This window comes from Sus scrofa, chromosome 1, assembly GCF_000003025.6.
Source record: "Sus scrofa isolate TJ Tabasco breed Duroc chromosome 1, Sscrofa11.1, whole genome shotgun sequence".
NCBI classification, from domain to species: Eukaryota; Metazoa; Chordata; class Mammalia; order Artiodactyla; family Suidae; genus Sus; species Sus scrofa.
The window spans coordinates 193,420,371-193,443,559 of NC_010443.5; the positions used below are offsets into that span (position 1 = coordinate 193,420,371).

General features: G+C 37.4%; 1 protein-coding gene across 1 annotated transcript in view; it reads right to left on the minus strand.

Annotated features, from left to right (window-relative positions):
• The window catches only part of AGBL1 (ATP/GTP binding protein like 1), an 809,164-nt gene that overhangs the window by 695,004 nt on the left and 90,971 nt on the right, over positions 1-23,189 (minus strand).

Here is a 23,189-nt window from a genome sequence, read left to right on the forward strand (position 1 = left end):
TCATAGCAATACATGCTTTCCTCAAAAAAGAAGAAAAATCTCAAGTTGACAACTTAACCCACCACCTAAATGAACTAGAAAAAGAACAAAAAAAACCCCTAAAGTCAGCAGAAGGAAGGAAATCATAAAGATCAGAAAGGAAATCAATAAAATAGAGATTCAAAAAACAGTAGAAAAAAATCAATAAAACCAAGAGCTGGTTCTTTGAAAAGGGAAACAAAATTGACAAACCTCTGGCCAAGACTCACCAAGAAGAAGAGAGAAAAAAACCCAGACAAACAAAATAAGAAATGAAAAAAGAGAAATCACAACCGATACCACAGAAATACCAAAAAAAAAAAAAAAACTATAAGAGAATACTAAGAACAATTATATGCCAAAAACCTTGACAATCTGGAAGAAATGGACAACTTTCTAGAATCTTAGAGCCTGCCAAAACTGAATCAAGAACAAATAAATCACCTGAACAGACTGATCACTAGAAATGAAAATGATCATAAAAACACTCCCTACAAATAAAAGTCCAGGACCAGATGGCTTCACAGGCGAATTCTACCAAACATACAAAGAGGAAATCATACCCATCCTCCTTAAACTTTTTCAAAAGGTTGAAAAAGGACACTCCCAAAGTCATTCTACGATACCACCATCACCTTAACTCCAATACCAGACAAAGATACCACCAAAAAAGAAAACTATGGGCCAATATCTTTGAGGAATATAGACGTAAAAATTCTCAAAAAATTTTAGCCAACCGAATCCAACAGCATATCAAAAAGATCATAATCCACGACCAGGTGGTATTCATCCCAGGTACACAAGGATGGTTCAACATATGCAAATCAATCAACGTTATACACAACATTAACAAAAGAAAAGTCAAAAACCACGTGATCATCTCAAGAGATGCAGTAAAAGCATTTAACAAAGTCCAACATCATTCATGATAAAAACTCTTACCAAAGTGGGTATAGAGGAAACATACTTTAACATAATCAAAGCCATTTAATACAAATCCATAGCAAATATAATACTCAATGGGGAAAAGCTGAAAGCCTTTCCACTAAAATCTGGAACAAGACAAGGATGCCCACTCTCATCACTGTTATTCAACACAGTATTGGAAGTCCTAGCCACCGCAATTAGACAAACAAAAGAAATAAAAGGCATCCAAATAGGAAGAGAAGAGGTAAAACTGTCACGGTACACAGATGACATGATACTATACATAGACAACCCTAAGGACTCAACCCAAAAATTATTCAAACTGATCAACAAATTCAGCAAAGTGGCAGGGTATAAGATTAACATTCAGAAATAGGTGGGATTTCTGTATACTAACAATGAAACATTAGAAATGAAATACAAAAATACAATAACTTTTAAAATTGCACCCCCAAAAAATCAAATACCTGGGAATAAACCTGACCAAGGAGGTGAAAGACATATGCTAAGAACTATAAAACATCAATCAAGGAAATTAAAAAGGATTCAAAGCAATGGAAAAATATTCCATGCTCCTGGATTGGAAAAAAATCAATATTGTAAAAATGACCATACTACCCAAAGCAATTTATGGATTTAATGTAATCCCTATCAAATTACCAATGACATTTTTCACAGAACTGTAACAATCCAAAAATTCATATAGAACCACAAAAGGCCCAGAATTGCCAAAGCAATCCTGAGAAACAAAAACCAAGCAGGAGGCATAACTCTCCCAGACTTCAGGCAATAATACAAAGCCACAGTCATCAAGACAGTGTGGGACTGGTACTAAAACAGACATACAGACCAAGGGAACAGAATAGAGAACCCAACAAATTAACCCAAACACCTTTAGTCAATTAAACTTTAACAAAGGAGGCAAGAATATAAAATGGCAAAAAGAGAGTTTTTTCAGCATTTGGTGCTTTCAAAACTGGACAGCCACCTATAAATCAATGAATCTGGAACACACCCTCACACCTTGCACAAAAATAAACTCAAAATGGCTAAAGACTTAAATATAGTACAAGACACTATCAAACTCCTAGAAGAGAACATAGGCAAAACATTCTGTGATATCAAACTTACAAATGGTTTCTCAGGTCAGTCTCCCAAAGAAAGAAAAATAAAAGCAAAAATACCCTCACACCATGTACCATAATAAACTCAAAATCGCTTAAAGACGTAAATGTAAGACAAGAAACCATTAAACTCCTAGAAGAGAATATAGGCAAAACATTCTCTGATATAAATCTTACAAATGTTTTTTCAGGTCAGCCTCCCAAAACAACAGAATTAAAAGCAAAAATAAACCAATGAGACCTAACCAAAATGACAAGTTTTGCACAGCAAAGGAACCATAAAAAAAACCAAAAGCAAACTTACAGAATGGGAGAAAACAGTTTCAAATGATGCAACGGACAAGGGCTTAATCTCTAGAATACACAAGCAACTTATGCAACTCAACAGCAATGAAGCCAACCACCCAATGGAAAAATGGTCAAAAGACCTGAATAGACATTTCTCCACGGAAGATATACAGATGGCCAGCAAGCACATGAAAAAATTCTCAACATCCCTGATTATTAGAGAAAAGCAAATCAAAACTACCATGAGATACAACCTCATACCAGTCAGAATGGCCATCATTAATAGGTCCACAAATAACAAATGCTGGAGGGGGTGCTGGAGAAAACAGAACTCTCCTGCACTGCTGGTAGGAATGTAAATTGGTACAACCTCTATAGAAAACAGTATGGAGGTACCTTAGCTAACTATATATAGAACTACCACATGACCCAGCAATTCCCCTCTTGGGCATATATTTGGACAAAACTTTCCTTGAAAAAGACACATGCACCCAAACATTCATGTAGCAATATTTAGAATAGCCAAGACATGGAAGAAACCCGAAACCCAAATATCCATCAACAGATATTTGGATTAAGAAGATGTGGTATATATGCACAATGGAATACTACTCGGCCATAAAAAAGAACAAAATAATGCCATTTGCATCAACATAGATGGAACTAGAGACTCTCACACTAAGTGAATTAAGTCAGAAAGAGAAAGACAAAAACCACATGATATCACTTATATCTGGAATCTAATATATGGCACAAATGAACCTTTCCACAGAAAAGAAAATCATGGACTTGGAGAATAGACTTGTGGTTGCCAAGGGGGTGGGGGAGGGCGTGGGCTGGATTGGGAATTTGGGGTTGATAGATGCAAACTATTGCCTTTGGAATGGATAAGCAATGAGATTCTGCTATATAGCACTAGAAACTAGGTCTAGTCACTTATGATGGAGGATAATGTGAGAAAAAAAGAATATATATATAAGTATGTGTGACTGGGTCACCTTGCTGTACAGTAGAAAATCGACACAACACCGTAAACCAGCTATAATGGAAAAAATAAAAATCATTATCAAAAAAATAAAAGAACTCTTGTAACCTAATCCACGACCCAGACCTCATGTTATTTTCAATAGTTACGGGTTTTATTATTAGGTTCCTTCAAGTCCCATAATCATAGGAAAGTGATGAAGAAGAGAAATTTAAGGTGCAAAGAGAAACGGAACTTCAGATTTTCAACCACTGTGAGGAGGGTCGCTTTTATTTGTATTTTGACGGTCTGTAGAATTCATTTGGAAGGGGGGGCAGGACTCTTCCACTTAGAAAAATCTCATAAAGGAATCAGACTTTTAAAAAATGTAAAACATTGTCTTTCCTTTCTCCATATATATTCTCTTTTTTTTCTTTGATGAGACTGTTTAATAATTTTATGTTAACCTATTTCCATAAAGGATGGGGAGGGAAACAGAAGAGAAACAACTCCAGCTGTTTCATTCTGCTTCTCAGATCCTTTTTCTTTCTTTCTTTTTCTTTTTTTTTTTTTTTTTTTTTTTTTTTTTTTTGTTATTTGCCCAACACATGTTTTTTTTCCACTGTATAGTATGGGGACCCAGTTACACATACATGTATACATACTTTTTTCTCCCATCACGCTCTGTCATAAGTATCTAGACATAGTTCTTAGTGCCACACAGCAGGATCTCATTGTTAATCCATTTCAAAAGCAATAGTTTACATCAATTAACCCCAAGCTCGAAATCCATCCCACTCCCTCCTCACCTCCCCAGGCAACCACAAGTCTATTCTCCAAGTCCATGATTTTCTCTTGCATATATATTCTTAAAACTGATATATATTCTTGTATATTCTTGTAACTGATCTTATGTAAGACCTCAATAACTAATTTATGGATATGGATAGGTGTTGGTTTTCACAGGAACATGTGAGTTTGCAGATCAGTTCAGATTTCTTTTTTCTTAGCAACAAAAATTTAGATGCAGATGTAAGTGGCTTTAGCTTTATTTGATACAGCATTAGTATCATAATAGCCCAGGGATTCTCAAATCGTAGATGGAAATAGCACAGTCTGGGGCTCGATGAATTGAAAAGCCATTTTGCATTGCACGATGAAAACAGTTGGGATTTAAAGTCAGATACTCTGACTTTACTTTTCATCTTTTATGACCTTGGACATGATGCTAAACACCTCTCAGGCTCTGCTTCTGCATTTTTGAAATGAAGGCCAAAATGCCAACTTCATGGTAATTTTGTGAATGTTAAATAAGATAATGAAATGTCTGACATGTTTTAGGTTCCCAATTAATGCTCTATTATTATTAACACTAATAATTCGAATTCCTGAAAGCCTGTAGTAAAGATATCCTCTGTGAGATTTACTTTGGGGAAGTCTTGGTGGAGGCCGTAGGGTTCCACACCAGATTGACTCTTGAGATTACATTCTGCTCTATAGCAAACATTTTGACAAGTGCCCACAGCAGGTTCACCCTCAAGTTTGGCCCTATACTTGATGTGGTAGATTAGAAAGGCTTGGAATGCCCAAAGCAAAAAAAGCAACCATTACACTGAAATTCATTTCTCCATTTTTCCCCTTTAGTTTTCAAGTTGTGAGGTTGAGAGCTGTGTTGGAACGCACAATATTTTCAGACCCATCTTTAGTAAATTTGATTGTTTGAGATCTGAGTAAACTGGACCATCCAAGGCATGAACACCATAAACCTGTTCTAGCCATGAAGTGCTACCCTACAGGAACTCCTTAAAAGATAATTTTCAGGGTCAGAAGCTTATTTTGAGAGAGAGAGAATAGTTTTATTTTAGAAACTTTCTCTTTCTTTCTTTTTTTTAATTTTATAGCTGCACCCACTCATGTTCCTGGAAATACGGAAATTCCCATGCCAGGGATTGAATCCCAGCAACTGCTGAGAACTATCCTGCAACTGTGGCAACCCAGGATCTTTTAACCTAAGGCGCATGGATGGGTATCTAATCCATACCTTCACAGCAGCCCATGCCACTGCACTCAGATTCTTAACACACTGTGTGTGGCAAGAACTCCTAGAAACCCTCTTTTAAGAAAACAAAAATTATTTTAGAACTCCTTTTTAAGTTGTTTGCCCTTTTGAAACAAAAAACAAAAAATGAAATACATACAAAATTCTGTGAAAATCAAAACCATTCAACAATTGGCTTCCAAAATACACTTTTATACTTTTGCTTTGAAAAACAGACTCATATTGATCTAATAACTAACTGCTCAATGAACTCATTTCAGCCTTCACTAGCAACTCTGATCAGAAAAAAATAAAATACTAATAGCATACCACTTGGGGTGACACTTACCCCATCACAAACAAAATTCAGGAAGGCATTATTTCGGTTTGTCCAAATAGCAGAAAAAAATAAAATTATGAATTGAATTTCTCAAAAAGCTATTTCCTTTCAGTGTCTTGGAAACAACATCTCTATAAATATGAAGTCATTTCATTATAACACTTTTTACTCCTAATATCTTAAGGAATGTACTCCAGCTTGTAGAGGCAGCAATTTGGAGCTGTATTTCCTGTGGGTACCACGAGATAGAGGTAGGCTTTACCTGTGCTCAGGATTTGTGGGCTCCCGACATCCAGAACCACCTCTCCTGTCTCTCTGCCTCACTGACTCTTGATCTTGTTTTGAGACACTGCTTTGCTCCATCACCATAGCCTGATCATTACCTGCTTTCTCTCTTACCCTTTATTATCATAACTCTACCAGTGTGTTGCTTAACTCCTTAAGAGCATCATATAATTGGGGTACCTTCATAGTTATTCTGAAAAGCATTTTTTGGGGGGGATTCATTTGGTCTGAAACATGTCACATTAAAATGGGATTTTATTACATGTGATGATGGTTGCTCTGATTAATGTGGGCGATTTTCAAAGTGGGTATAGAGGGAACATTCCTGAATATAATCAAAGCCATTTATGATAAACCCACAGCAAATATAATCCTCAATGGGGAAAAACTGAAAGCCTTCTCACTCAAATCTGGAACAAGACAGGGATGCCCACTCTCACCACTGCTCTTCAACATAGTTTTGGAAGTCTTAGCCACAGCAATTAGACAAACAAAAGAAATCAAAGGCATCCATATAGGAAGAGAAGAGATCAAACTGTCACTGTATGCAGATGACATGATTCTATACCTAGAAAACCCTAAGGACTCAAACCCAAAACTCCTTGAACTGATTAATAAATTCAGCAAAGTGGCAGGATATAAGATTAACATTCAGAAGTCAATTGCATTTCTGTATACCAGCAATGAAGCATTAGAAAAGGAATACAAAAATACGATACCTTTTAAAATTGTACCTCACAAAATCAAATACCTCGGAATACACCTAACCAAAGAGGTAAAGGACCTATATGCCGAGAACTATAAAACCTTAATCAAAGAAATCAAAGAAGATGTAAAAAAATGGAAAGATAATCCATGTTCCTGGATTGGAAAAATCAATATTGTGAAAATGGCCATCCTACCCAAAGCAATCTACAGATTCAATGCAATCCCTATCAAATTACCCATGACATTTTTCACAGAACTAGAACAAACAATCCAAACATTTATATGGAACAACAAAAGACCCAGAATCGCCAAAGCAATCCTGAGAAACAAAAACCAAGCAGGAGGCATAACTCTCCCAGACTTCAAGAAATACTACAAAGCCACAGTCATCAAAACAGTGTGGTACTGGTATCAAAACAGACAGACAGACCAATGGAACAGAATAGAGAATCTGGAAATTAACCCTGACACCTATGGTCAATTAATCTTTGACAAGGGAGGCAAGAACATCAAATGGGAAAAGGAAAGTCTATTCAGCAAGCATTGCTGGGAAACCTGGACAGCTGTATGCAAAGCAATGAAACTAGAACACACCCTCACACCATGCACAAAAATAAACTCCAAATGGCTGAAAGACTTAAATATACGACAGGACACCATCAAACTCCTAGAAGAAAACATAGGCAAAACACTCTCTGACATCAACATCATGAATATTTTCTCAGGTCAGTCTCCCAAAGCAATAGAAACTAGAGCAAAAATAAACCCATGGGACCTCATCAAACTGAAAAGCTTTTGCACAGCAAAGGAAACCCAAAAGAAAACAAAAAGACAACTTACAGAATGGGAGAAAATAGTTTCAAATGATGCAACTGACAAGGGCTTAATCTCTAGAATATACAAGCAACTTATACAACTCAACAGCAAAAAAACCAATCAATCAATGGAAAAATGGGCAAAAGACCTGAATAGACATTTCTCCAAAGAAGATATACAGATGGCCAACAAACACATGAAAAAATGCTCAACATCGCTGATTATAAGAGAAATGCAAATCAAAACTACCATGAGATACCACCTCACACCAGTCAGAATGGCCATCATTAATAAATCCACAAATAACAAGTGCTGGAGGGGCTGTGGAGAAAAGGGAACCCTCCTGCACTGTTGGTGGGAATGTAAACTGGTACAGCCACTATGGAGAACAGTTTGGAGATACCTTAGAAATCTATACATAGAACTTCCATATGACCCTGCAATCCCACTCTTGGGCATCTATCCGGACAAAGCTCTACTTAAAAGAGACACATGCACCCGCATGTTCATTGCAGCACTATTCACAATAGCCAGGACATGGAAACAATCCAAATGTCCATCGACAGAGGATTGGATTCGGAAGATGTGGTATATATACACGATGGAATACTACTCAGCCATTAAAAAGGATGACATCATGCCATTTGCAGCAACATGGATGGAACTAGAGAATCTCATCCTGAGTGAAATGAGCCAGAAAGACAAAGACAAATACCATATGACATCACTTATAACTGGAATCTAATATCCAGCACAAATGAACATCTCCTCAGAAAAGAAAATCAATCATGGACTTGGAGAAGAGACTTGTGGTTGCCTGATGGGAGGGGGAGGGAGTGGGAGGGATCGGGAGCTTGGGCTTATCAGTCACAACGTAGAATAGATTTACAAGGAGATCCCGCTGAATAGCATTGAGAACTATGTCTAGATACTCATGTTGCAACAGAAGAAATGGTGGGGGGAAAAACTGTAATTGTAATGTATACATGTAAGGATAACCTGACCCCCTTGCTGTACAGTGGGAAAATAAAATAAAATTTAATAAAAAAAAAAAAAAAAAAAAAAAAAAAAAATGTGGGCGATTTTCAGAGACAAATTATTTCAGCAATGAGGAAACAGAGACCTGAGTCTGCCTGTTTCCTTTTTAAAGCTTTCAGGCGCTAGTGAAAGTGCCCACTGCACATGTTTTATTTATTTCTTTCTAGTTATTTAATCATTTCTGCTTTTAAATATTGAGGAAAAAAGTCATCGTGCTGCAGCATGGTAGGGTGAAAATAGACTTGGGTATTCTTATCAAGAGAACTGGAATTTTATCTTACCTCTTCTAACTAGTACCTGCGTAAATGATAGGAAAGCACCTATTTTGGACTCAGGCTCTTATTTTTCAAGCTGAGGTATTGGAATGAGTACCGTTTACCGTCCCTTTTGCATAAAACATTTAAAGAGTCTATGGAAATTAAAAACACTGCTGTCACAGTCTAAAATTGTTTTACTCTTTTAAAAAATATTGTAGAAATATTTAGATGGCAGACACTTGAGCAGTTCTGAGAAACAGGAATGAGAATATCCCCAAGTAAAACATTTAGGAAAATCTCTGATAGATGTGCCAGAAGAAAATGGAAAGAGACCCTATTAAACTCTTAGAGAAATGAGAACTTAAAGTGAAAGCAGCATGAGAATCTTTCAGACAAGTGTGTGCTAGCACCTTCTTCCCAGCACACCTGCATGTGAGAAGCCACCAAAGCTTACTCTTGATCAAACATACTGGATATTTTGGCTATAGGTTGGGGTTGGGGTGGGGGACATCATCTCAGTGGTAATGAAATAAAACAGCAAAACCTATGGCTCTGGCTCTGGGGCTATTCCATCACATCCTTTCTCTTGGTTGCCAGATATTTAAACTGACAAAATAGTAATTACGAGGGTTTCTTTCTTTCTCTCTTTCATCCTTCTCCTTCCTTCCTTCTTCCCTCCCTGCATTCCTTTTTCCTTTTTTCCTTCTTCTCTTTTTCTTTATTCATATTTTCTCTTTCTTGCTTTTTAGGGCCACACCAGTGGCACATGGGTGTTCCCAGGCTAGGGGTCGAATCAGAACTGCAGCTGCTGGTGTACACCACAGCAGTGCCAGAACTGAGCCACATCTGCAACCTACACCACAGCTCACAACAACATTGGATCCTTAATTCACTGAGCGATGCCAGGGATCAAACCCGCCACCTCATAGATACTAGCTGGGTTCCAGCCCACTGAGCCACAATGGGAACTCCCTTTTTCTTTAATCTGACCCTAAAGATCCTTCTATGAAATATTCCAGTAGAGACCTATACTAAATTCCAACATATCCAACTTAGCTGTTTTTAGCTTAGAAACTAATGCTGAGAGAGAATACAAGTGTCTCTGTAAGGCTGAAACAGCAAAGAAAACTACTCTTCAGTTCAAAAGAAGAACGTAATGTTTTCTTAATAGGTTACCTCCCTGTGATGCAAAGTCTATGTAAGTTAGAAAAGGAAAATGAATTCTAAAATATCTGATTTCTGTTCTTCAGAATATTGTAGAGGGCCTTTGTGTCTATAACCCTGGAGGAGACTGACATGAGGCCATAAATCTAAAGATACAAAGAACTGGATCTGTATATTAAACACATTGTTATGAATTTGAAACCTTGTCAGAGGCAGTGAAAAGCAGACAGGATATAGCAAAGCTGAATTATTCAATTTGAAAACAAACACAAAGAATTTTCCTAAAATGAAAAAAAAAAAAAAAAAAAAAAAGCTAAGATGAGAAAGGGAAGAGGAGGTGGGAGGAGGATGAGAGCAAAGACAAGACAGAGAAAAGATCCTGCATTTGGTTCATATTCTTTTTCCCATCACCATCTATCTCAAGCATTCTCTGTATTGATAATATCCATTTAATTGTTCATCCTACCTAAACAAGTCTGTTTCTTGCTTTTGTGCATTTTCTAATGCTTTTGTCTCTACCGGGAAAAACACACTTTGCTTTGTTCCCTCCATTTCCATCCCCAATACTAATGGCTAAATCCTCCTCATTATTCAAAACTTCTATTCCTTTTCAAATGAACAATTAAAGGAACAATTTGGTGATCAGCAATGGTGCTCTTAGTTTCAATGCACGTGTCCATAACCAATCAAATAAAATCTTTTGAAACATCCCCACAATCAAGGTAATGAACAAGTCTGTAACTCCCCAAATATCCTCAAGCTTCTTTGTAATTCCTCCCTCCCACTCCTTTTAATCCCAGCTCTTATCTTCAGATAGCCACTCATCTGCTTTCTGCCACAGTAGTTTACTTTGCATCTCCTAGAACGGTGTGTGATTGGAATCATCCGCATGAACTTTTTGGTCTAGCTTCTTTAACTCATCAGAATTATTTTGAGATTTATTCATATTGCAGCATATATCAATGGTTCATTATTTTTACTGCTGAGTAATATTGCATTGTATGGAAATATTAGAGTTTGTTTACCTCTTCACTAGGGATGGATATTTGGACTATTTCTACTTTGGGCCTACTACAAATAAATCTGATGTGAACAACTGCACAAGACTTTGCAAAAATACATACTGTCATTTCTACTGAGTAAATGCCAGAAACTGAATAGTCGAATTTTAGGTGTATGATCAATTTTTAAGAAACTGCCAGTCTGTTTTCCAAAATGATTGTAGCATTTTCACTTTTCCACCAGTAAAGTATCTTGAGTTCCAGTTCCACATCTTCCCTAATTCTTGTGATGGTCAGTCTTTTTCATACTATTATAACAGGTGTATAGTGGTATCACATCATGGTTTTAATATGCATTGTCCTAATGAATTTTAAAAGTTGATCGTGTTTTACATGCATATTGGCCTCCATATCTTTTTTGGTGATATATCTTTTCAGATCTTTTGCCCACTTTTAATTGGATTGTTCATTTTCTTACTATTTTTTTTTTGTCTTTTTTTCCTTTTCTAGGGCCACTCCTGCAGCATATGGAGGTTCCAAGGCTAGGGATCTAATCGGAGCTATAGCCACCGGCCTACGCCAGAGCCACAGCAACGCAGGATCCGAGCCGCGTCTGCAATCTACACCACAGCTCACGGCAACGCCGGATCGTTAACCCACTGAGCAAGGGCAGGGATCAAACCCGCAACCTCATGGTTCTTAGTCGGATTTGTTAACCACTGAGTCACGATGGGAACTCCTTACTATTTAATTTTTAAATGTTTTTTATATACACAGGATAAAATTCTTTTATAAGATATACCGCTGACAAATATTATCTCCAAGTCTGTAACATATATCTTCATTCTCTTAACAGTGCCTTTAGAGTGCATAAATTTTTAACATTGATGAAGTACAACTTATATATTTGTTACTTCATGGATTGTGCTTTCAGTGATGAATCTAAAGAATTTTTGCCTAGCCAAAAGTTACAAATGTTTACCCAAATTTTTTACTTTTTTTTCTTTTTATAGCTGCACCTCTGGCACATGGAAGTTCCCAGGCTAGGAGTCAAATCAGAGCTGTTTATGCCACACCAAGGCAACACCAGATCTGAGCCACATCTGCAGCCTACAGCAATGACAGTCCTTAACCCAAGGCCTGGGATTGAACCCACATCCTCACAAACACTATATTGGGTTCTTAACACAGTGAGCCACAAATCAAACTCCTTTGAAAAATTTCTTCCATAAATTTTATAGCTGAAGGTTGCATGTTTAGATACATTATACATTTATGTAACTTTTTGTTTACTGCTTGAAGTATAAGCTGAAATTCACTTTTTGCATAGGGATATAAGGTTTTTCAAGGACCATATAGTGAACAGACTATTAACTCTCCATGCAATTTGCACATGCCAAAAATCAATTGTCTCTATATGTATAGGTTTATTTCTGAACAATCTATTCTGTTTCACTAATCTGTCAGTCTGGACATCAACACCACACTTTATTGATTACTGTGGCTTAATAAGTCTTGAAATACAGTATGGTTAGCCTTCCAACTTCGTTCTTTTTCAAAACTGTTGGGTGTTCCAGGTTCTTTGAACTTCCATATGAACTTTAGAAATGATTAGTCAATTTCTACCCGAAAGAAAATCCTCACAGTTTTAACTGGGAATACAATCAATCTGTAAATCAATTTAAGGAAAATTAACATCTTAACAGTATATAGTTTTCTGAGCCATGAACTCTATTTATTTAGTTCTTAAATTTGTTTTAGCAATGTTTTGTAGTGTACAGTGTACAGATCTTTTGCATCTTTTGTTAGGCTTATCCCTGAGTATTCCATTTTTTTCACACTATTATAAATTGTATTTTGAAAAATCTTAGTTTCCAATGGTTTGTTGCAGTCTATAGAAAATGTAATTATTTTATCTATTGATTTTGCCTCCTGGACATTTGGTAAACTCAATTAATAGTTCTTGTACCGTGTGTGTGTGTGCGCGTGTGCATGAGTCTGTAGATTCCATCAGAATTCCTACATAGATAATCATATCATCTGCAAATAAAGAGTTTTACATCTGTCTTACCATCTGGATGTCTCTATCTTATTTATCTTCTTGCCTCTTTGCTTGACTAGCATCTCCAATTCAATGCTGCACAGAAGTGCTCAGAGTGTTGTTCTAGTCTTGCTTCTGATTTTAGTGGGGAAGGTCAATCTTTCACCATTAGGTATGATGCTACCTAATGGTTTTCATACCTGTGACTTATTGAAGGAGTTCCTTTCAATTTATAATTTATTGAATGTTTATCAGGAAACAATGCTGAATGTTTTCTCATACAAAATTTTTCCCACGTCTATTATAATAATAATACGTTGTTGACTTTTTTTTTTTTTTTGGTCTTTTTGTCTTTTTGTTGTTGTTGTTGTTGTTGCTATTTCTCGGGCGCTCCCGTGGCATATGGAGGTTCCCAGGCTAGGGGTCGAATCAGAGCTGTAGCCACCGGCCTACACCAGAGCCACAGCAACGCGGGATCCGAGCCGCGTCTGCAACCTACACCACAGCTCACGGCAACGCCAGATCGTTAACCCACGGAGCAAGGGCAGGGACCGAATCCGCAACCTCATGGTTCCTAGTCGGATTCGTTAACCACTGCGCCACGACGGGAACTCCCATTGTTGACTTTTTTAAGTTTTATTTTTAACATAAATGATAGGCAATGATTTCTGCATGTCACACCAATCTTGCATTCCGGGAATAAACCCTAACTGGTCTTGATGCTTTTATAACTGTTCATATCAATTTTTCTAAAATTGGGTTAAGGATATTTACAAGAGATATTGGCCAATGGTTTTCTTGTAATGTCTTTAACTGCTTTTAATAGCAGGGTAATACTGGTCTCAGAGAATAAGTTGAAAAGTATTCCCTCTTCTTTAATGTTCTAGAATAGTTTGTGTGAAACCACTAATATTTATTCTTTCAATGTTTGGTGTAATTCACCAAGCCTGAAGCAGCCTGAACCTGGGCTTTCCTTTGTGGGGATGATTCTAACTATGAATTCGAATCTTTTAATAAATACAGGGTTATATAGATTATATCTTCTTGAATGAGCTTTGGTAGTTTCTCTCAAATAATTTTATTTTATTTTATTTATTTATTTATTTTTTTGGCTTTGTAGGGCTGTACCTAAAGCACATGGAGGTTCCCAGGTTAGGGGTCAAGCTGGAGCTACAGCTGCAGGCCTACTCCAGAGCCACAGCAACACCAGATCTGAGCAGCATCTGCAACCTACACCACAGCTCATAGCAACGCCAGATCCTTAACCCACTGAGCGAGGCCAGGGATCGAATCCGCAACCTCATGGTTCCTAGTCGTTTCCACTGTGCCATGATGGGAACTCCATGTCTGTCAAATGATTTTCCATCTTACTTAAGTTGTCAAATTCATTGCCATAAAGTTTTTAATAATATTCCCTCATTATCTTTTTTGCATATATTGAACGTATGGCAAATTTATCTCTCATTACTGATAAAGGTAACTTGTATCTTCTTTCACTTTTTTACTAATCAGTCAGCAGAGGAATTTTATCGATCTTATTAATAGTCTTAAAGAATAAGCTTTTGATTAAATTGATTTTTCTCTACTGTTTTTTTGGGTTTTGTTTTTTGTTTTTGTTTTTGCTTTTGTTTTTTGCTATTTCCCTGATTTCTATTCTGGTCTTTCATATTTCCTCTCTTTCACTTACTTTCAGTTTTGATCTTATTTTCCCACCTTTTAAAGATGGACCCTGAGGCCATTAATTGGATACATTTCTACCTTTCTTCTTTTCTGATATATGCCTATGGTTAAATTTCTTCCAAGAAGGTAGTATCCTTTAGATTTTAATATGCTGTATTTCATTTTAATTTGGATCAAATATTTTCTATTTTTCATTTTTTAGCTGCTTCTTTAACCCGCGTTTCTTTAGAATTTCCAAAATTCAGAGCTCTTCAAAAGACTTTTCTCTCATTGATTTCTAATTTAATTTCACTGTTGTCAGGGACATACTTTATATGACTTATAATCTTATTGGTGTTTAATGGCCCATAATATTGTCTATCATTGTAAATATTCCATGTGCATTGGAAAAGAATGTATATTCTGCTGTTGGTAGGTAAATCATTCTATAAATATTCATTAGGTCACATTGGTTCATAGTGATACTCAAATTTTTTATATTCTTACTGAGTTTTCTGTCTTTTTATTCTATCAACAATTGAGAGAAGGTTATCAAAAATCTCCACCAAAAATCATGGGTATGTCTATTTTTCCCTTCAGTTATATCAGTTTTTACTTCATTTATTTTAAAGCTCTGTCATATGGTCATAAACACTTAAGGTTTTTAATTCCTCTCAATAAACTGACCCATTATCATTATGAAATAACCTTTATCCCTGGTAATATTTTTTTAAGTTTTATTGAAGTATAGTTAATTTATAAGGCTGTGATAATTTCTGCTGTACAACAAAGTAACCCAGTCATATATATAAACATATCCATTCTCTCTCCCATTCTTTTCCCATGTAGATTATCAGAGAATACTGGGTAGAGCTCTCTGTGCTATAGAGCAGGTCCTGTGGCCAACCATTCCATACACCACAGTGTGCATACGCCAATCCAAAATCCCCAGTCCATCCTTCCCCCTTCACACCATCCCCTTTGGTAAGCATAAATTTTTCAAAGTCTGCCAGTATGTTTCTATTCACCAAGTTCATTTGTATCCCTTTTTTTTAGGTTCCACATATAAACAGTATCATAAGATGTTTATCTTTCACTGTTTGACTAACTTCACTCAGTATGAAAATTTCTAGGCCCATCATGTTGCTACAAATGGCATTATTTTATTATTTTTATGACTGAATAATATTCCACTGTATATATGCACCACATCTTCGTTATCCATTTCTCTGTTGATGGATATTTAAACATAATAGTTTGTATCTACTAATCCCAACTCCCAGTCTATGTCATTCTCTCTCCCTCTCCCCCTTGGCAACCACAAGTCTGTTCTCTATGCCTGTGAGTCTATTTCTATTTTGAAGACAGGTATATTTGCGGCATGTTTTAGTATATACTTTTTGCTTATCACTGTCTTTCAAGTGTTATTATCCCATTTCATGTACAAGATCATTATTATCAGACATCCATTTATCCCAACCTAACCTGTGTATTTTAACTTTATGTGGTATATCAACTCCAGACTACATTGTGATTGTAGACAGAAGACAGAAGAACTTAACCATGTTTTAAAGAGGTTAAAATAACAAATTGAAAATCAAATATATTGACTCTCATAGTTACTATTTCCAGTGCTATTAAGGTTTTTGAGTAAATACATCTTCCCACCAGGTACTATTTTCTTTCAGCATGAGGTTTTCTTTTAACACTTCTTGTCATGAGAGTCACTATTAATTCTTAACCTTTTTTTACGATTGAAAAGTCTATTTCAGCTGCATTTTTGAAAGATATTTTAACGGCATACAAAATTTCATACTTTAAAGATGCTTCTCCACTGTTTTTTCAGTTGCATTGTTTCCAAAGAGAAATCAGTTACACTTTATCTTTGTTCCTATGTGCATAATATGTCTCCTTTTTTCTGACTGCTTTTAAGACTTTTTTTCTTTATTACTAGTTTTGAGCAACTTGATTATAATTTGTCTTAGAGTATTTTTCTTCTCTTGTATTATACTGAGTTTCTTTTGCTTATGTTTTATTGAATCTCTGACTTTGGTTTTTGGGGGTTTGTTTTTGGGGTTTGTCTTTTTTTTCTGCCTTTTCTAGGGCTGCAGCCATGGCATATGGAGCTTCCCACGCTAGGGGTCCAATTAGAGATGTAGCCATGGGCCTACGCCAGAGCCACAGAAATGCCAGATCTGAATCATGTCTGTGACCTATACCACAGCTCATGGAAACACCAGATCCGTAACCCACTGAGCAAGGCCAGGGATCAAACCCACAACCTCATGGTTCCTAGTCTGATTCGTTAACCACTGAGCCACGACGGGAACTCTGAATCTCTGACTTGGTAGTTTTCACGATACTTAGACAATTTAAGCCATGATTCCTTCAAATATTTTTTCTGTCCCCACATTTTCCTCCTTTTTCCAAAGACTCCAATTGTATGTATATTAAGATGCTTGAAGGTGTCCCATGATTCACTGATCCTCTTTTATTTCTAATTCTCTTTTTTTCTCTGTGCATCATTTTGGAAACTTTCTTTTGTTATGTCTTCAAGTTCACTTATCTTTTCTTCTGCCATGCCCAATGTGCCTTAATGCAATCCAGTGTATTTACCTCTTGCACACTGTAGCTTTTCTCTCTAGAAGCTCAATCTGGGTCTTTTTTTTATATCTTTTATTTAACTTCTTGAACATGTGGAATATAATTAGAATAAATTTTTAATGCTCTTGCTAGATAATTCTAACATTTATCTCAGTTCTAGACTGTCTGATTTAATGATTTATCTCCTCACCATGGGTAGTATTTTCCTGTTTCTTTGCATGCCTGATAACTTTTTATTGGATTCTAGACATTGTGACCTTTACTTTGTTGAATGATGATTATTTTTGTATCCTGATAAATATTCTGAAGGTTTCTCCTGAGATGCAGTTAGGTTTCTTGGAAACAGCTTTATCCTTTCAGGTCTTATCTTCATATTTGATAAGTAAGGCCCAAGCAGAGTTGAGTTTAGAACTAATTTTTCCTCACTAATGAGGTAAGACCCTTCTGTGTACTCTGCCCAGTGCCCCATAAATCCTGACGTTCTCCAGTCTGCCTTGTAAAACCAAGTATTATTTCCCACCCTGCTTGAGCTTCACGCGCTGTTTCCTCCATTCCCTTCAGGCAGCCTTTCCTTGGCATTGGGCAGTTTCCTAACAAGTATACAATGGTCAATATCCAGCTGAATTCTTAAAGGAGAAACTTTGAAGATCTCCAGAGTTCTCTTTTTTTTATGCAGATCTCTTCCTTCCCAGCATTCTGTCCTATGATTCTAGGCACCTTGGTCTCTCCAGACTTCCAGACCTATATCCTCAACTCTCTCCTCAACTCAGGCTACCTACCAGGCTGTACCTGGGGCCGCCCTCCCTGCACTGCAAACCAGAAACTCTCTTAAGACATTAACTGGATAGTTTAAAGTTCATCTTTCAGGGATCACTATCCTTCATTGCCTGATGTCTAGTACCTTTTAAAACACTTTAAACACTTTAAAAACATATTTTATCTGTAATTTTTTTTCAAGTCAGAAGATAAATCTGATCCCAGTTATTCCATCTTGGCCTGAAAAAGAAGATGTGTGCATATCTTTTACAGAGTTAGATCATTCTGAATTTTAAGCCTTATTTTTTCTACTCCATATTTTATCCTAGGCTATTACCACTGGCAAGTATCATTCCTAATATATTTTTGTATGTTGCTATATAATAATGTATAAACATATCACCTTTACTATGCATCCCATGTTATCAGACTGTTTTCTGGTTATAATTCAAATTATAAAAAATATCATAATTGTTAATTTTGTGTACAAATCTTCATCCACTTTTCTCAATGATTCTTTTGGACAGATTTCAAGAAGTAAAAAATTTAGGTTAAAGAATGAGAACTTAAAAAATACTTTATATATGTCATCCAATTATTTCACGAAGGTTTTATCCATCTATACTCCTGGCAGCATACAGGAGTGCCCATCTTATTAAATCCTCCCCCAAAATATTATCAGAATCTTTGCTACCTGGTCTGTGAAACTGGTATCTTGATCTAAACTGTGTTTCCATGATTATTGGCAAAGTGAATATTTTCATGAGATTATTGGTTTTTCTATTTCCTCTCTGTGAATTATGTATTCAGTCTTTTATTGACTGTTAAGATATTAAAGTGTTCCAAATCAGTTCTGGTGAGTTTCCTGCCCTTATTCTCCTCCAATATATTCCAGCCATATATGAACACACTATTTTTTTCTTGCTTTTCTTGTCTTTCCACTTGCTTCTTTCTCAGCCTGGAAGGTTCTTTTATAACCTTAACATCTTCAAAAATCCTTTGCTATTTCAAACCAAAAGCTGCCTTTTTAGTGAATTCCTCCTTGCCAATTACTGGGTAGACCAAGATTCTCCTTCTTCAAAGATCCTGCCATTATGGTATTTATCTTACGGTTTATACGTCAGTGTATTTATGGATCTGTTAGATCCTAGGGAAGCAAGAACTACATAGCTTCATCTAAAAGCTCACACATCTAGGCTGATAATAAATGTCCAAATACACTTAATGAATGGATAAGTGATTAAAAGAGTGCAATTCAGACAAACTAAAACAATAGCATTCATTCACTCAGCTGGCATCTATTAAATACTTACTATGTACCACCTGAAATAAATTCAAACTTTATTTATAATGATTCACTTATTTTAAATGGCAGACCATTGTTTTCTAGTCATTTTCCTCATTGGTTCTTTTGCACATAATCAATTATCACATGCTATCTAATATTAAAACTGCCCTATAATTGAACTTAGAAAGCCTCCAATCTGTTTCCACCCTGCAATCTCTGTCTAAATTCTTTAAGGAAGCTGGCTCTAGATGGCTATCCATCTGCTTAATGGCTTCCCTTTGACCCTTTCCTTTCCAACAAATTGAGTTGGCTTGTCTCTGCTAAATAAGTATATTCCCATCACAGAAGATACTCACAGCCCCATAGGAAAAGCAGAGTGTATCTCCTTCATGCACAAGCTTTATAATTCGTGATATCTGAGGGAGAATCAACCCTTGAAGAATTTGGTGATGACCTATTAGAAACATCTCTTCCTTCACAGCAAGGGGGAAGGTCATAAAAGTCTTTCTAATAAGGGTCTTTCTGTACCTACCTCTGGTTCTTCAAATCCCCTCACCCACATACTTGCGGGCAGTTACAGTACTGTGAGGAGGGCATGATTTACAGGAAGACACAAACGTCTTTGCAAAAGCTCTTTACTGAGTCAGGCTGTGCTAGAAGATTAACTTCTACATGCCCCACTTCCGGGAAAGTGAAAGTGAAAGCCTGCCTCCAGTCTACGAAGGGAAAATGAAGGCAGATCCATGAAGAGATATGGGCAGAACAGGCCTCAGCAGATGAAGATGGGAATGGAGTTTCTGTGGAGAACCCTCCCCAGGGCAAAGGGGGCAGATCAGCCCGTCCCAGGGTGTGCAGGCCCAGGAAGTTTCCTTGTTTTGTTTTGGAGCCTCTTCCTATTCAAACAATTCAATGCACACAACATCAGCATGTCAACAACATTCCGTCTGCCCCATCTTATGGCATGCAAAGAACAAAATACTGCTCCAGATAGGAGTGATGATCTTGCCAGATATTCCCTTCTGAGTGAAGGACTGACTATGGAATCTAAGGACAACCCCATACACATGGGTTCCAGAGCTTCTCCTCCTCAAGGTATCCAGTCCACCTCCCTAAGATGTCAGGTCATCAGAGAGTACTCCAGAGGAAGATAAACAGACTAGGAACCCTGCAGATGGCACTGCCAATGCAAGCCCAGCTCAGATCCAGAAGAGTATGTAACACATGTCCAGGAAGGATCTCCAAAGTCCTGGGCCTCCTAAGTCCTTGGGGCCCACAACAGTGGTCGTTCTGGCACAACTCCAAGGGCATTTCTGGACAAAGGCATGATGAGGATGTTTCCACAGAACAGGAAGTCAGTGTATTTCACACCCCCAACACCAGTCAGAAGGTTCCTCCCACACTGCATTGTTGTTGCCATAGACTGTCACCAACCTGAAGACATGTCTGCCTTCTATTCTTTTCAAACACCCATGACTAGCACCAAGACAGATGCTTAGAATGTTGTCAACTAAATGTTAAAAGTCCTAGTTCAGGGCAAGTTTGATTTTCATTTTACAATAGAGCATCTTAGAGAAATGAATAGTGTCTTAAAATTAAGCTAGAAGGCTTTGTTCAACCCTTCTGGGTTTCAGTCACCACATCTTAAAATGAAGGATCTGGACCAGCAGATCCTTAAAGACTTTCCAAATTTAGATGCTATGACTTGAATATCCAAGACTGGCCCTAATCAGGGAGAGATCACTGGCTTCCCAAAAAGATGAGAAGGATTTAAACCAACAAACCTAGTCGCCAAGATTTAATACATGTAGGAAACTATTCATTCTACCATCAGCTACAGGCTTGGAGTCAGATGGCAGACGCACTAATCACTCTGTCAGTGAGTTGTGTCTGCCTTGTACACTCCCAATAGAAGCACTTGTGGGGAGGGGGTGGAATTTTTTTGTTCCTGTTCCAAGGTATTTGAGGCATACAACTTCTGAAACACCAGTGTGAGCCCATGCTCTGAAGACCACAGAGTCTAATTATATTAAACAACAAAAGTCACAAAGTCATTAATTGGGGGGAGGGTAAGGGGAAATGAATGCCCAGGGAGAAGTTCAGTATCTATTTTGAGAAATAGGAAAATTTGCTTCTTTGTCTCAGTGATAAAGTAGCTGAGTCACCCTATTGCTCATGGTCTCAGGGAATCCATTAGCTTTGGTTTAGTCTCCACTCATCTATCAGCTGCTATGATCAGATAAAGTGGAATGGTATGATGGTTGGAGAAAGCCCAGAAGGTCTGGCTCTGAAAAAATTTAGGAATTTTAAGGGAAGGAAAGGAGGAGCAGGACATTTTTTAGAGCTCATAAGTTGAAGATGAAATCACTGTAAAGAGCTGCCAATGAAGCAATGCCTAGTAATCCTGCACTCAGGCAAAGCTCAGATGCCAGACATGCCCTGAGATCTGGGCTTTGAAGGGAGAAGATCACTTCAAACTATTCTAAGCACAGACACAAGAGACTAAGCTAAAGAATTTGCTTATGAGGCTTGCTAAAGACCCAACACATCCATCTTCTCCTCTTGCCAAAGTGTCTGAGCCCAGGTGAAGCACAAACGCCATGGCCCCATGGCCCCCAAAGCTCCTAACCCTGCAGAGTATAAATCACAGCAGGAAAAATCTGCTGCAAGACCAAGAGGACATTCACAGGGTTGGATATGGGAGATACTATTGTGTGTGAGGATTAGATCAGCAGGGTCCTGAATAGCACATTTCCTGGCCTCCTGTCTTCTTGGGAGATCTTCAGCGAAATTGCAAGTAAGGATGAAGGAACTGTCTCAGCCCGTGGATGAGCTTTCGGATTCCATTTCTCGAGGATGGTGCAATGATCAGGGAATACAATAGAGCATGAGGACCAAAGTCTGTTAGGAAGACTCAGCCTATTCCTGACTGACTCTGATGTCTGCGAGGCAAAAGAACAGAGTTTAAAATACTGGGAGATAAACCAATGATAACAGCTGATAATTCAGCTTCAGGAGTTAGGTTAACAATTACCATGTGAAAATATGGCCATGCTTTGGAAACAGTCACGTGGACAGACAGTGGAAACTGTCATTATTTTTACCCAAAACCTTTAGGTCCACCCTAGAAATGAGGAGACAGAGGTACAGAAGGTGTGGGGGCATGGAACAAACATGAGCTCCTCTAGGGTCGCAAGATGAGTCAGTGACAGACAAGCAATCCATCTTTGCCTCAATAAATTTTCCTACTTAGTGAATTTGGAAAGCTGAAAGACAGCTTTGGTAGACATAAACAAATTTGTTCACAGTAGAACGATCTAGCAAGAGCTATCTGACCCTGGCCCTGTGTCATTTCTCCCTCCCCCATTCTATAAAAAGCTTCCCCATAAATTCTAAAGCCCCATAAATTGTAGCTGAAGGGATTATCAAACCCAATACTAGAAGCATAGCTCTATCTCAAATAGTAAGCAAAGTCTGAACGTGAATGCTGTCCTTACATCCCCTCAAAGTCAGATCCTTCTCTTCTGCTAATTTCGGTCAAGTTCTCCTGCTTCCCTGCCCCAGTGAGTGAGCCTCTGTTCTTCCTGTTCATGCTGATGGTTGTGGCCTCTCATTCTCTTAGCATGAGTTCTCTTCCATAAGGCCCCTCAGTCCCTCTCACAACAGAGATCTTGGCAGGCCCGCTGCATCATTTCCCAGACAGGTTTAGACATGATAGAACCTCTAATGTGGAATCAACTGGGGACCAAAGAAGAGTAAGATAATAAATAGAACATGCCTATTATAGCACACTCTCAGTAATTGTTTATTCATCGTTATTCACAAAGTATATATTTTTTAATTTAAGAATTTCTTTTGAATTGAATTAAGAGCCCA